The sequence below is a fragment of the Heliangelus exortis genome, chromosome Z, assembly GCF_036169615.1.
Source record: "Heliangelus exortis chromosome Z, bHelExo1.hap1, whole genome shotgun sequence".
In the NCBI taxonomy this organism is placed as follows: domain Eukaryota; kingdom Metazoa; phylum Chordata; class Aves; order Apodiformes; family Trochilidae; genus Heliangelus; species Heliangelus exortis.
Window position 1 is genome coordinate 25,777,040 of NC_092454.1, and position 13,874 is coordinate 25,790,913.

The following is a 13,874-nucleotide window of genomic DNA, read 5'->3' on the forward strand; positions in this document are numbered from 1 at the left end:
AGCAAGTGGAACACTGAGTTCTATCATAAGAAAGATTTCACCAAAATCTTATAGATTACAATACCAGATGTGAAGAAGTAAAGAGAGGTGGTTTTAAAGGCCCAAATTGTGACTTTCAAAATTTTACAGTAGGGAAATAATGCACATTCTTCTAGGATGTGTGTTCCACAGCTGCTGTGCTTAGACACTTTACTTCAAGGAAAATAATGGTGTACAAGTAGAATTACAGGAAGAAAAGGGGCTGCATGGATTGAAGTTGTGTACATGAGGCCAGTGAGTAAGTCTGAGGGGACTCTGGAGTGAGGTGGGTTACCACCAGAAGAACAGGGTATTAAGAAGCTAAGCCTCAGTGGCAAGGGAAAAGGTCAACTGTGGCAATCCTCACCCTGAGGTACTTGCCCATGTGTCTCTGTTCTTTTAGAGCAAGCATCAGCTTATGTTGTACCTACATGTGAGGAAATAGCACAGACAGAACAGGGAAGAGATTTTGTATGGATTCAAGACTAGGATTACATCTCAGACACGTGCTTTCTCTTCCTGGCTTTGGTAGTATTCTTCTTAAGACAGTCAGCAAGTAAATGTCACCTTAATATTGCATCTGCATCCTAAATGGTCTCTGACCATGCCACAGTCATGCCAGTATACTTCCAGCACTTCTTGTGAGCAGGTAAACAACATTTCAATACTGCAAGTCTGTCTCTGCTACTGAACATGGCCCTGGCCATCAGTGTCAAAGGTGTAATGCAGCTTATAACATAGAGGGGTATACTGTGTTTTGCCATGAGAGAAGGTATATACTTTTTCCAGTCAGAAGATATTCTGGGAAGTGCTATAAATCATTTATCATTTATCATTACTCCTTTAAATTATTGCAGCCTTGTAATGTAACACAGCGAAATGTGGTTATCGAATAGTATGTGTGCATATATTTTAATTATTTCATCCTTGAAAATGTTGCATAACCAATTTCTTTGGTAACAGTAGGGAAACTGAAAAGGTGAACAGTGCTTGTGAAATGCTAGTCTTAGAGAAGTGAGTACAGCAAGCCAGTATGCTTAGATCAAAGTATCTTAAGGAGAAAATTTCTTAAATGGAATTGAATGGAAATCTGGAGAAAACTCATCGGGTGGCAGCAATAACACCTGTAGGCTTACAAGAGTGTTCCCAGCTTTACTACTTCACAGTTGCTGAGGCAGAGTTTGCAAATCTCTTTTGAGTGAACTTTGTCCTCTTTCCTGGTTCAAATGGATTTGTGAGATGTTAGTCAACCTTGCAAGCCTGTTATTTTCCCATATTATTGTACTGCGAGGTGCTGAATCAGTAAATGGACATGTAATTAGTTGCTGTGTGTCTCAGCTACACTGACAGATTTATCCTAACTGAAAGAAAATATTTCAGTGTGAACTTTTAATGGACATGGTCCCAGATAGTGACCATCAAATCTGAATCCAGCTCTTAGTGGATCTGAATCCAGACACTTCTGCTCTCTTTGATACATATGCAATTATTTATCTCTTTGAAAAATCTAATTTATTTTTATAGCCTATTTTGAAATCTTGTGTTAAATTATATAGGTGAAAACACCCTTTGAAGGGGGAAGGTCAGCTTTTCTAGACTCATTTGGGTAACTGCAGTTTTTTAATAGACAGGTTTGCTGGTATGTTATCAGTGAGCTGTAGTGATGATTTTAGGAACATGTGTTACAACATGAATGTGAATCCATGCTTCAGTGGGGGGTGCTCTGGCACGGTCAGCGTATGTAATTTACAGTGTGACTGATGCATTATACGTCCAGTATAAAAAAAAATAGTGACTTCAAAGAATGGGTTTTTTCTTCTGGATTTGTGTGATCTGCTTATCAGGCACAGAATGTGTTCCAGGGTTGGATGTTATTAAATTAAAGCACTATAAAAAGATTAGTCTGAATGCCCAGACACTGTCAGCACAGATAATGCTCTTCTGTAGCCTCCTAATGAAAAAAAAACAGAAAAAAAAAATTATGTAACTTATCTGCTTGATATTTTAACATTGCTTGCTCAAAAAAAAATATCTTAAAAATGCCTTTTGGGCTGAAAAATCAGTTAAGACAACCATATATTGTGAAAATAACATTAACAATGTATTGGGTCCTCTAAATGCTTTTAGAGATTTAATGTTTTTATTCTCTAGATTAAAAAGCCAGGGTTCATTCCTAGGAGATTTTTGAAGATGATCATCATCTTTCTCTCCTCCCATTCTAATATGTGTTAGAAAACAAAAATATATTTTTGTCCTTGATCAGGATTGGACATACCAGGATGTGGCTCTATGTGGGAACAATTGCAACACATCCTTTCATGAAGTATTTTATGTGTTCCTCTGCAATCCATGGATTTGTGGTCTTTAAAGGAACACATAAACAAAAATTTCTGGAAGAGGAATCTATAGATTGCAGAGTTAATGTTTGCAAAGGCAGCAGTGTCTGTGTAGGGAAATGAGATTGTCTCTCCAGTCAAAGATTCTCTGTGATGGAAGGATGGAGGTTTGGTGTGGGGATCTGGTGCTAGTAAATAGAGTGTTTTGACACAGGTGATAGTCTGCATTAATGAGTCCCAGATCAAGATTTGCCAGACAAATGAACCTTTTGCATGAGTGAGCTGTGTTTTCTGAAGATTTAGACTTCTCTCATCTCTAGACTCTGGAAATTGGCTTACGTATGCCAACTTTGTTGTAATTATACATGAAAATTTGTCATTGACATTAAAATATTAATTGACAGAAATCTTTTCACTTCTGTCAAATTCAAAACACAGAAAAAAAGTATTTTTGCAAGTGAAAGTATATGAAAACGTAGTTGGTATTGAAAATTCTAGAGGAAAAAATATAAATAGGTTTTATTTTTTCTCTCATTTTTTCAGTATTGCTATTCGTGATGACTTTTTTTTTTTCTTCTTTCCAGGTAAGGCATTAAACCAGCATCTTAGTTGAAGCCTTGGTGGTAGAGATGGCACCAGAGCTATCTGGGACCTGGGCTGTGTCTCCTTGTGTAAAGACTCTGAGTAAATCCCCCTACTTCTCTGTGCATATCTTTTCTTTGTCTTGTCTGCTTTGACTGTAAACTCTCACAAATTAAGCATTGTTTCTTATCATTAGTATGGTGAAGTTGTGGTGGGATTGCTGGTCCTTATTTTAATCACCTCAAGATTCCAAGATACTTGTAATGAAAAGTCAGATGTGGTAGATTTCAGGATCTAGCATTACAGATACATTATGTGAGCTGGAAGCAATCATGCTAACAGGTAGCAGTTTCCACAGTGGCATAAAGTAATCTACAGTCCACTTTTCCATTTCATGGTCTGAAATTCTGCTAGAAGTGATGCTGTGTGCTGTTGAACCACTGCCTTGATATGCACATTGACACAGCTACTTCTCTCAATGGAAGTCTAGATTATAGAAAATATTTTAAAACAATATGTATGTAAATACTTAGCTTTAGGAGGTGAACCTGAAATTGAAGCAGAAAAGCTGATGGTGTTTAAACTTGTGTTTATTTTTAAATGTGACTTAACTATGTTCAGATGTTTCTTTCTGCAATATCCAGATGTCTCTTTTAAAGTTAAATGTGTGTGATGTGTGTGATGATTGAAGAATTACTGGCATTACTGTCTTAGGAGCTTTTTCTTTTGAGTATATCCTGCTTGTTTGTACTTGGGTTGTTCCACTATTTTCAGATAAATGAGAGGGTATTGTAAAGAACAGTTAATTATGAATGGCTGCTACCATAATAATAATAAACAACATATTTTCTTACAAGATTATAGCATATTGGAAAAAATAAGATAGAAATGGTTGACTGTTATTAAAATACGACATTTGTCTTTGTTAAATATGTATAGTAATTAAGAAAATTCCCAAACTTTGGTTGGCCACGCCTATTGAATAAACCTTTTTAAAATTCTGCATTAAAAATCTGAGTTAAAAAAATCTATTAACATTGCTTCCTTAAGTAAAGTCCTGTCACATTCTGCCTTTGTGAGATTCTGCCTAATGAAATTGCATTCTTTCATAAGCTGAATGTCTTGGGATAATTATCAGATGAAATGTCACATTTGTTTCCACAAATGAATCCAGTGAAACAAAGCCTCCCCATACTAAAAATACAAGAACATCTGTGGTTCTTTCCCTTGCCACACAAGTTTGCTATAGAATTGATTTTGCCAGGGTGTTAGCATTCATGTAATTTTTCTTTTAAATGATCTTGTGAAGGTATTCACAGAAGGCCGCAAAAATGTTTGCAAGTGCTCAGTTTAATATTTGTCTAGATCACTGCAAGTAAAGCTGCAGTGAAAGTTTCACTAAGTTTGCTGTATCTCAGAGGTTAGTGGAAGTCTTCCCTTGGTTTTTTTGGGTTTGGCTACAATCACTGTGACACAATGTGAAGATGTCTGCAGTTTTCTGTCTCCAGACAATCCCCACTCTTAATCACCCAGTATAGCTTTGTCAGATTCTGAAAACTGTGCTTTCTGATTAAAAGTGGTAAAGAGCAAGAGCTGGACTCAGAAATAAGAAAGAGGCACATAGGAGGCTGGACTCTGGCTGTCAGGAACAAGGAAGGCTGGAGGTTGTGCTGCACGGAGACCAGGACTTGAAGTGAGGAGATAGCTTAGAAGGACAGGGTAGCAGAGGTCACTGGGAGCACATCTTAGGCAGAAAACTGGAAATATCACAAGGTCTCTGTGCTGGGAGATGAAGAATGGGGGGACCTGTGATTTTAGGGAGAGAGGGCGAAAAAGGTATGAATGAGACCTGGTTGTGGGCCATGGAACAAGGAGTTGAGGATAGAGAATGGAAGAGACTAGACCTGAACGTATGCAAATATAGGAAATATATGCAACCTTCCCATCTGTGCAGAGGAAAAATACTGTGCAGTTGTGATATCTATTTTTATACATTAGAGCAAAGGCTTTGAATGATGCTTATATTAAAAGTGTAAATCCAGCACTTCTAAGTTTCAGCTGTTGGGTTTTGAACCATTATGCTTCTTCATTAAAAAAAAAAAAAATAGTGGTTATTTGTAATATAATTCATTGCATGCTAAATTTTGTAAATTACCATCACTAACCTTTGTATAATTTTGTAAGGGCTTTAGCAGGTTGTTGATGGATCTTAGTGCCGATTACTAGGATATCACTAGAATATAATACACCACAAAGCAGAAATTTGCATCAGGCGTATGGAAAATGGCCATCTGCTAATAACTGAAATGAGATACTGGTTTAAAAACGGGGCATTTCTACATTTTTAATGTGAGGATATTTCAATATTTGCTAGAATCATAACAGCACCTCTGGCTTCTGGTAACTTTTTGAAACATTTCCAAAAGACTAAATTATTTATTTGCAGTGATGAAGTTGTAATTGTCAACACAAAACTATGCTACATGGTTGTGATGACAGAGAAACATAAGATCATTGCCATGCTGTGTCATAGGTCAAAATTATTTCATTGTCAAATCAGTGCCCTTCTGAACCATGCTTGGAAAGGCTTGGGTAAAGCTGGTGTTTTTACAGGTTCCTATCTTGTAAAGTCTACGGTTGCAAGCTGTAAGCCCAAATATATCATTTGCTTGCAAAAACCATTGTTATCTAACCTTCATCTGCAAAAGGCTGAGATACCTCTGCCCCAAACTTATTTGCTATTAAGTTATCCCTCAGGGGGCTGAAAGTATCTAGTTTGATAGTCTTTTGCACTTTGCATCCTATCTAAATTGCACAGGTTACTTACTCTTAAGCTGTACTCAGGTATTAAGTAACAGACTCAAGCTTGTTTTTATTGTAGTTGGGTTTGACACCAATATTCTTTAAGTGGCAAGTCTGCCACTTTTAACTGTAGGCTACTGAACTGAGCAAGAACAGTGAAGTAGAAGCATATAGTGCAGTAAGTGTGACCTAGTTCCTGAAATACTATGTTAAATTTTGGGATGAGTACTATACTGCACTTTGCAGTCAGATTATCAGAAATGAAATAATGATCTGCAAGCTCAGAAGAAATTTGAGAACTCCTTACATGCATGTACAATATCATCTGGTTTGGCTTTTTGGACCCCCAAAATGGTTCAGTAAATGCAGATGCAGCTGAGATGAATTAGATGGAGCCTGGGCAGATGATAAATTTTTTTCTGATGCTATATCATCCTGTCTTGGACTGCCCAGGCTAATATGCTTGAGATGGGTTTTGCAGCCACGTACAGAAACCAAAGTGGTTATTGCCATCTACAGAAAAGACCAGATACCTACTTAAGAATTGTGTGATGAGGGACCTTCCTTTGCTGTCATTAAACCTGCCCTTTCATGTCTTTTTCCCTTTCACTTGCATAGCACAGGACAGTGTCGTTTTTGCAAGTTGCTGACACTGCTGCTGTCAGATTTACTGACTTGGGTGGTTATTATTATTTAAACTGATTTGCAGACACGCTTGGTTCTTTTTTAAAAAATTATGATGGTCTACCTGTTAATCAGATGGTTCTTTCTCTTTACATGTGGTAATCTGATTCCTGTAGGAACAAATTATTCTCTCATGATAGTTGGTATACCAGAAGTCAGTGTTCTGCTACATGCAGGTAACCTGGTGGAAGAGCTGGCCTGTGCTAAATAAGCATGCAGTTTCTTTCAATTAAATCAGTAAATAAATTAAATCTTTGAGGGAAAATTTATCTCTGGTTGTAGCATGATGTGTCAGTTAACTGCTGTGAATTATGCTGGTATGATAGTAGTATTGAGGTGACTGCTATCAGTGAGGGAAAAAAATGTTACACTGTTTCCAATCATGCTTTTCTTCTGCTTTGAATGGATAGATGGATAGAATGTCTTTATTTCTCCTTCTTAGCTGATGGATACAGCCTGTGGTGCAAATTAGGAAAAACTGTATTGATTCATAACAGTGAAGCTATCATGGCATGGAGATCTGTATTAATTCAGTTATTCTGTGAGAGATCTCTACAAAACACATTTCTTCTATTTCAAGCTTTCTAAAGATTCTTCCTCACATCCTGCAGGGCTGAATACCTGTGAACACCCATAATTATCCTTCTTTGTGAAACTCCATAGAGTTGAATTGAAATACCTACCTATTTTGTAGCAGAAATAAGTAGGCTAATTACATTTCATCAAAGTAGGTTTTCTCCTTTCCTGTAAGAATTGATGTAATTTCCTATATTTCTGCATTGTGTGTTATGCTGAATCTCTCTTTATGTCTTATTTAAACAATTTTGAATCTAAAAATTTATGCCAATGAGGTATAGGCAAATGTCATACCTCCATCAGAATATTACATGGTAATATTCTTCAGTAATGAGATTTCAGTTTCCACTGCAGATTCACAGAATGGTGGAGGCTGGCATGGACCTCTGATGTGATTTGCTCCAACCCACTGTCATCTAGAGCCAGTCGAACTGGACCATGTCCAGGTGGCTTTTTAATATCTCCAGAGATGGACACTCCGCCACCTCCATGGGCACCCTGTGCCAGTGTTCAGTCACCTTTACAGTGAACAACTGGTTTCTGATGTTCAGAGGGAAACTCCTGTGTTTCAGTCTGTGCCGAATGCCTCTTGTCCTGTCACTGGGCACCACAGAAGAAAGCCTGGCTCTGTCCTCTTTGTACCCTCCCTTCAGTTGTTTGTAAGCTCTTATGAGACCTCCTTGAGCCGTCTCTTCTCCAGGCTGAACAATCCCAGCTCTCTTATCCTTTCCTCTTAGGAGAGGTGCTCCAATCCTTTCATCATCTTGGTGGCCCTTTGTGGTACTCTGTCCAGTATGTCCATGTCTTTCCTCTACTGGGGAGCCCAACACTGTAGGTGTGGCCTCACCAGTGGCTTTACCAGCAGCCTCACCAGTGCTGAGTGAAGGGGAAGGATAACCTCCCTTGTCTTGCTGGCAATAGTTTAGTGCTTGTTTAGTGCTGCCTCCTTGAGTGAAGGACATGTTGATGGCTCATGTTCAACTTGGTGTCCACCAGGACTCCCAGGACTTTTTCTGCCAAACTGCTTTCCAGCTGGGCAGCCCCCAGCCCATATTGGTGCCTGGGGTTTTTCTTGCCCACATGCAGGACTTTGGTGAACTTCATGAGGTTCCTATTGGCCCATTTCTCCATGTCCCTCTGGATGGCAAGACAACTTGCTGGTGTATCAGCCCCCCCACCCGCTTCGGTGTCATCAGCAAACTTACTGAGTTTGCCCCATTATTCAAATCATAAATCACGATATGAAACAGTATTTCACTCTGTAATGATCTCTAGAGTAACTGCTAGTTACTGTCCTCCAACCAGATTTTGTTCTACTGTTAACTCCTCTCTGGGCATGGCCATTGAGCTGCTTTTCATTATGTCTCACTGTTTGCTCATCGAGGCCACACTTCAGCAGCTTCTCTAGGTGGATCTCATGAGAAACGCTGTCAGAGGCATTCCTGAAGTCTAGCTAGACAATATCCACTGCTGTCCTCTCACCTGCCATGTCACTGCAGAAGCTGATCAAATTGGTCAATCTTGACTAGTCTTGGTGAAGGCATGCTGACAACTCCTGATGATTTTCTTGTTTTAATGTGCCTGGAAATTATTTTGAGGACTAGTTGTCCATCACTTCCCCAGGGATCAAGGTGAGGCTGATCAGCCTGTAGTTCTCTAGCTGCTGCTTCTTGTCCTTCTTGAAGATGGGAATGACATTTGCTTTCTCTTAGTATTTGGACACTTCTCCCATCACCATGACTGATAAAATTTCATCAAGAATGGCCTCACAACGACATCTGCCAGCTCTCTGGGCACTTGTGGGTTCACTCTTACCTGTATCCAGCTTGCTTAAGTCTTCCCTGACCTGTTCCCCTTCCACGAAGGTTATGACTTCCTTGCTGCAGTCCCTTTCTGTGTAGTCTCTGGGGCCTGGGATTCCTGGAGGCTGGTCTTGCTAGTAAAGACTGAGGTGAAGAAAATATTCAGTACCTTAGCCTCTTCCATGCCCTGTGGTCACTATGTCCCCTTGTCATTCAGCACAGGGCCTGCATTTTCCCTAGCTTTCATTTCGTCACTTGTCTACTTACGGAAGCCCTTCTTTCTGTCTTTGGCATTCCTGGCCAGATTCAATTCCATTTGAGTTTTGACTTTCTTAATCTCAACCCTGCACAGCTGGGCAATATCTCTATATTCCTCTCACAATACCTGCCTTTGCTTCCACTCTCTGTATGCTTCCTTTTTGTGTTTGAGTTTCACCAAGAGTTAATTATTCATCCATGAAGGTCTCCTGATATTTTTGCCTGACTTCCTACTTGCTGGGATGGACTTGTCTTGAGCTTCAACAAGATGACCATTGAATTTTAAGCAGCTTTCTTGGGCTTCTTTTCCTTCAGGACCTTACCTCATGGGAATTTTCCAAGGAGATATTTGAGGAAAATCCTGAAGTCTAGGGTTGTGATGTTGATTTTTGCAGTCCTTGCAGGATCCTTAACGAGACCATCTTCTGTTCATCACAGTGATCAAATAATATTTCTGTATGTGCGTGAGCTGTTGTGCCTCTGAAAATGATAGGAGCATAGTATATGCTGAAACCAAAAATGGGACAATAATTTAAAAATCACTAGGGAATTTTCTGTGAATAAATAAAATATTCACTTATAATATAAATAATTCACTTATAATAAATAAAATATTCACTTATAATAATTATTGTAACTAATAATAATTCACTTATAATAAGTTAATTCTCTCAAATTTCTCTTTCTTGGAATGGCAAGGGAGAGTAGTATCCTACCATGATTACATACTTACAAGTATACATCAGAAACTCTTATTGAAATTGTTAATTTCATTCTATGGAATGGTATGAATAGGATCTAGCAGTTTTTTCATTGTTCTGCTTTTTAAAAGTAACAAAAAATTAATGACAAACTGCTACAAAGGATGACTGAAAAATAAATTAATAAAAATAGAAAACCCTTCCACTCATTCCTCTTGGTGCCATTATTGCTTATTTTTAGAGTGAGCTATTGTGGCTTTACATGGAAGAAATTTTCCTTCCAAGAGAACAAGGAAAGAATTTTGCAGTTTTACTTCTTACCAGATGTTGACATTATATATGTTCTGTGGCTTCTATTGCTGCCTCCAGAAGGATCTGTAAAAGCAGTACTACACGTCAGGTCAGGAAAGTTTGAACTTAGGTTTTGTTTTTGAAATACAGTAACATGGAAGTTAATGGTGAATAATGAATTTGCCATTAATCCAGAATCCATCTCAGTTTGTTCAACTATATAAGTTTTGAAATAAAACTTCCCTTTCAAAGACGTTTTCATAGTCAATTGAATCTGAGAAGAATCTGAATAATTCATGATGGGTATAGGTGTCCTGGTTGTTTAGGACTGCATAATATCAGGTTCTCTGGAGATGGCAGACCTATCTGGCATAGATATGTGTTACTGTCAGAAGCTAATGGGACACCATTTCTGAGAAGCAGGAGATTCTACAGCGATCAAAATCCATGCATACTCTGGTTAATTTAGTGTTTATAAGCACAGCTCCTGATGGACTAAAGTTAAATATTAATAATCACCTTCTTTCCCAGGGAAGGGACTGTCTCTTAACACCACTGTTCTATCATGGCTAGATGAATACTCAGTTTAGTACATGGCACAATCAGGGTGGAAGTTCTTAACAGTGTGGGAAATGGAAAGAACAGGAGATAGCATCTTCCACTGGGAGAGGGTATCACACTCCACAAGGTGGGTGCAGCACTGTCACCTCTCACAAGGTGAGCACAGCTCCACAGGGGTAGGGGCCAAACCAAATACCACAACCCATGGAGTGGGCATGGGTAGGGTTCCCCAGAGTGGGGATTGACCCAGGGAGACTCAGACTGGACCCCCTTGCTTTCTAAACTCCTTCAGAGAGGAGCCCAGGTGCAGCTGGGCCCAATCCTCCTCCTCCTCCTCTAATTAATCTCTTCTAACAACCCATTTGGTGAGATTAAATTCAGGAATTCTCTGCATGGTACTCAGGAGGGGGGTTTGTATAAAACACGGCTTAAAATTGAGTAAGATTATAAAGCATATCAGATTACAACTAGCAGAATTATAAATGATGGTACTTTCAAAGCAATGGATTATAATTTAGCAAAACTTAAGGAAGTTGTAAAAGCAAGAGGTTACAACAAAACCTAAAAAAGCAAAGGGGAGTAAAATTTAAAGTTAGAAACTATGTTACCCTCATGTGCAAGAGGTAAGGTTAGAAACAGAGACAGAGAGAGAGAGAAAGATAAAGAAGAGATAGAAGAGATATGACCACCTTTGGATCCAGTGATGATCTTGGTAGGAAGTTGTGGTCCTTGGATGGAGGGTGTGCATCCAGCATTTTGAGTGTGCCTCTTTATGCCACCTGACCCCACCTTTTGGGGAGGGGGGTGTTAGCATATCTTGCAAGGACAGTGTTCAGCTGATGGGGATGGCCACTAAAGGAGGGGCTGCTCTTGTGAGAATAGGGCCCTGTTTATCAGGGTGGTTACCCAAATGAGGGTCTCTCCTTGAGAGAACAGAGTCCAGATGGCTATCGAACGAGGCCTCCACCCGATCGCAGTGTCCATTTTGTCAGGAAGGCTGTTTTGAGACAAATATTGTTTTCGGGATTCTGCACAGGGGGGAGGAAGAAGTGGGAAGATGTCTGGAGAAAATGAACTTCAGATTTACCCTAAGAAGTTAAGTGAGTTTCTCATTTGTGAAAATTGGCCTTTATTGCCGATTCATGACTTCAAAGAGGTTTCAGGGCATCATTCTGAGAACTGAGTTTGTGTTCACTTTATTAATCTAACAATAGAGATTTTTTCCTTACTGCTTCACTGTTTAAACTCCACCTATGCTCTTTCATTCTATGTCTTTCTTTTTCATCTTTCATAACCAGAGCTTAATGGCTTTTAGTATGAAAAAAATTGAGACAACACAAATGCAAAATATATAAGTTGCTGCAAAATCAAAGAGTATCTATTGTAAAACATGCTATCTATATGGGAAGTTAGAATAATGTAAAATATTTAAATACAAAAGAAAAAAATGTAGCCTACTTATAAGAAATGTAGATACAGACATAAGATGACACTCAGGAATTCTATAACTATTTTTGGAATATTTGAAAGCTTTTTTGTACCACCCCTATTTTGTGGATTTCCCCTTCCCTTCTTCTGAACTGAAAATGTATGATTAAAAAAAGATTTGCCATTGGGTTACTAAAAAATTTAAATTAAGAATTTGTGTGTTTTTTTGGAGTCAATGAAGTAATTCGTAGTACAGTTGTAGTGCCCATCTTCTGTATTTTCTAGATTACTTTTTTCCCATCCACTGGGTTATGTCAAAAGCTGCACTTTCATTTGGCTGAGTGGGAATTGGGAACAGTCAGTAACCTAAAATTACTTACCTGACTTATCCTGGAATGAGTAAAGAACCAAGTTTCCAGGATTCAGTGGGCATCATTTAGGCCCAAGTGTAATGCCCTGTATTTTGTACAGAAAAGGCAGATACAACAACTGCTGGTTTTATGTGAAATTTGAAAAGACAGTAATACACAGTACCATTGCAATGACAGTGATGCTATGTTCTTTCTAGTGCATTTCATTTGAGGACCTGAGATAAGCTGTACACCATTATTGATGCAATTCTGTCTATATAGTGTATGAGAATTTATATTTCAATTTGTTAATTAGATTATGTTACATGCTGTATCAGAAATCTTGTTAGTCAAACTGGTAATTCAATTCCAGATGCCTGGCTTAGTCTTGTAGGGAGGAATGTGTCTTGTTGGGGGATGGTTCTGAAATTACACTTTAAAAATACATTTTATAGAAACAGTTTTTAGAGGATTTTAATGGTTGGCTGAGTTGGTACAATTTTACTTTTTAAGAATCACAGTGTTGCAGCTTCTAGGCAGATTTGATAGTTTTGTTTGAAGAGACATTGTGATTTACTAAGTCTGAGAGAACAGGTTGAAAAAGAAGGTGACCACGACATAGGATTTTTAGACCATGGTGTCTCCTGTTAATATATATACAGATAAATCATTTGCAAAACTGTTGGAGTCCTTTCTATCCTGCCTCATAATAGCTGTATTTAGATCAATCATCAGATGTTTATTGAATTTTATAGTTTGCCTCTGGGTAGGCTTTTTTGCTTCTTGGTTTTCTGTGCTCGCAGCTCATTCTCTTCTTTCTGTCTTAAAAGTTTTACTAAATCTCACACACACTGTGTGTGTTCTCAGCTTTTATTTGCCTCTTTTTTCCAGCCCTCTTGTAGTTACTAGTTTATTATTGCGGCCTTTGATCTCTTTGATTCTTCGCATGTGCCCCACTCCCACTTCTCTGTCTTCTTATTTACATTACACTCCAAAATTACACAGGGTCCCATCAAGTGCTCACTTCTCCTTCAGTGAAGGAAGAAAGAATCCTGCCTCTTGCAGGGTTTACAACAGGATGCAACTGCTTGGAGAAAGGGGATGATTCTGTTGGCATAATGGCATGTTTCTGGCCGGTGATTAATTAGCATGATGTTGTAGCAAATGAATAGTCACAATTAAGCCGGTGTAATAACTAAATACAATGAGTAATAGTGCTAAGGTTGGCACAGACATGGGCAGGGTGATCCCAAGTGGTGTTGGTTTAGCCATAATGCAGTGCTGTGCTTTGATTCAAAACCACTCCTGGTCACGCACCCATAGATTTAGAGTTCCTGAGGTTTACACAGTAATTAGAATTGTTTCTACAAAATTTAGGTTTCTAGAGAACTTACAGCTACATGTTTGCCTTACGAGTGTCTTTTTAGCTGCAGAGAAGTCTGAAAAGTCAAGCTTCCTTGGAAGATTTTGACATTGTGAAGAGTA

The 13,874-nt window shown here is 38.6% G+C and overlaps 1 protein-coding gene across 4 annotated transcripts in view; it reads left to right on the forward strand.

Annotated features, from left to right (window-relative positions):
- MCC (MCC regulator of WNT signaling pathway) overlaps nt 1-13,874 on the forward strand; it is a 185,795-nt gene that overhangs the window by 49,598 nt on the left and 122,323 nt on the right. The gene's annotated exons all lie outside the window — the stretch shown is intronic.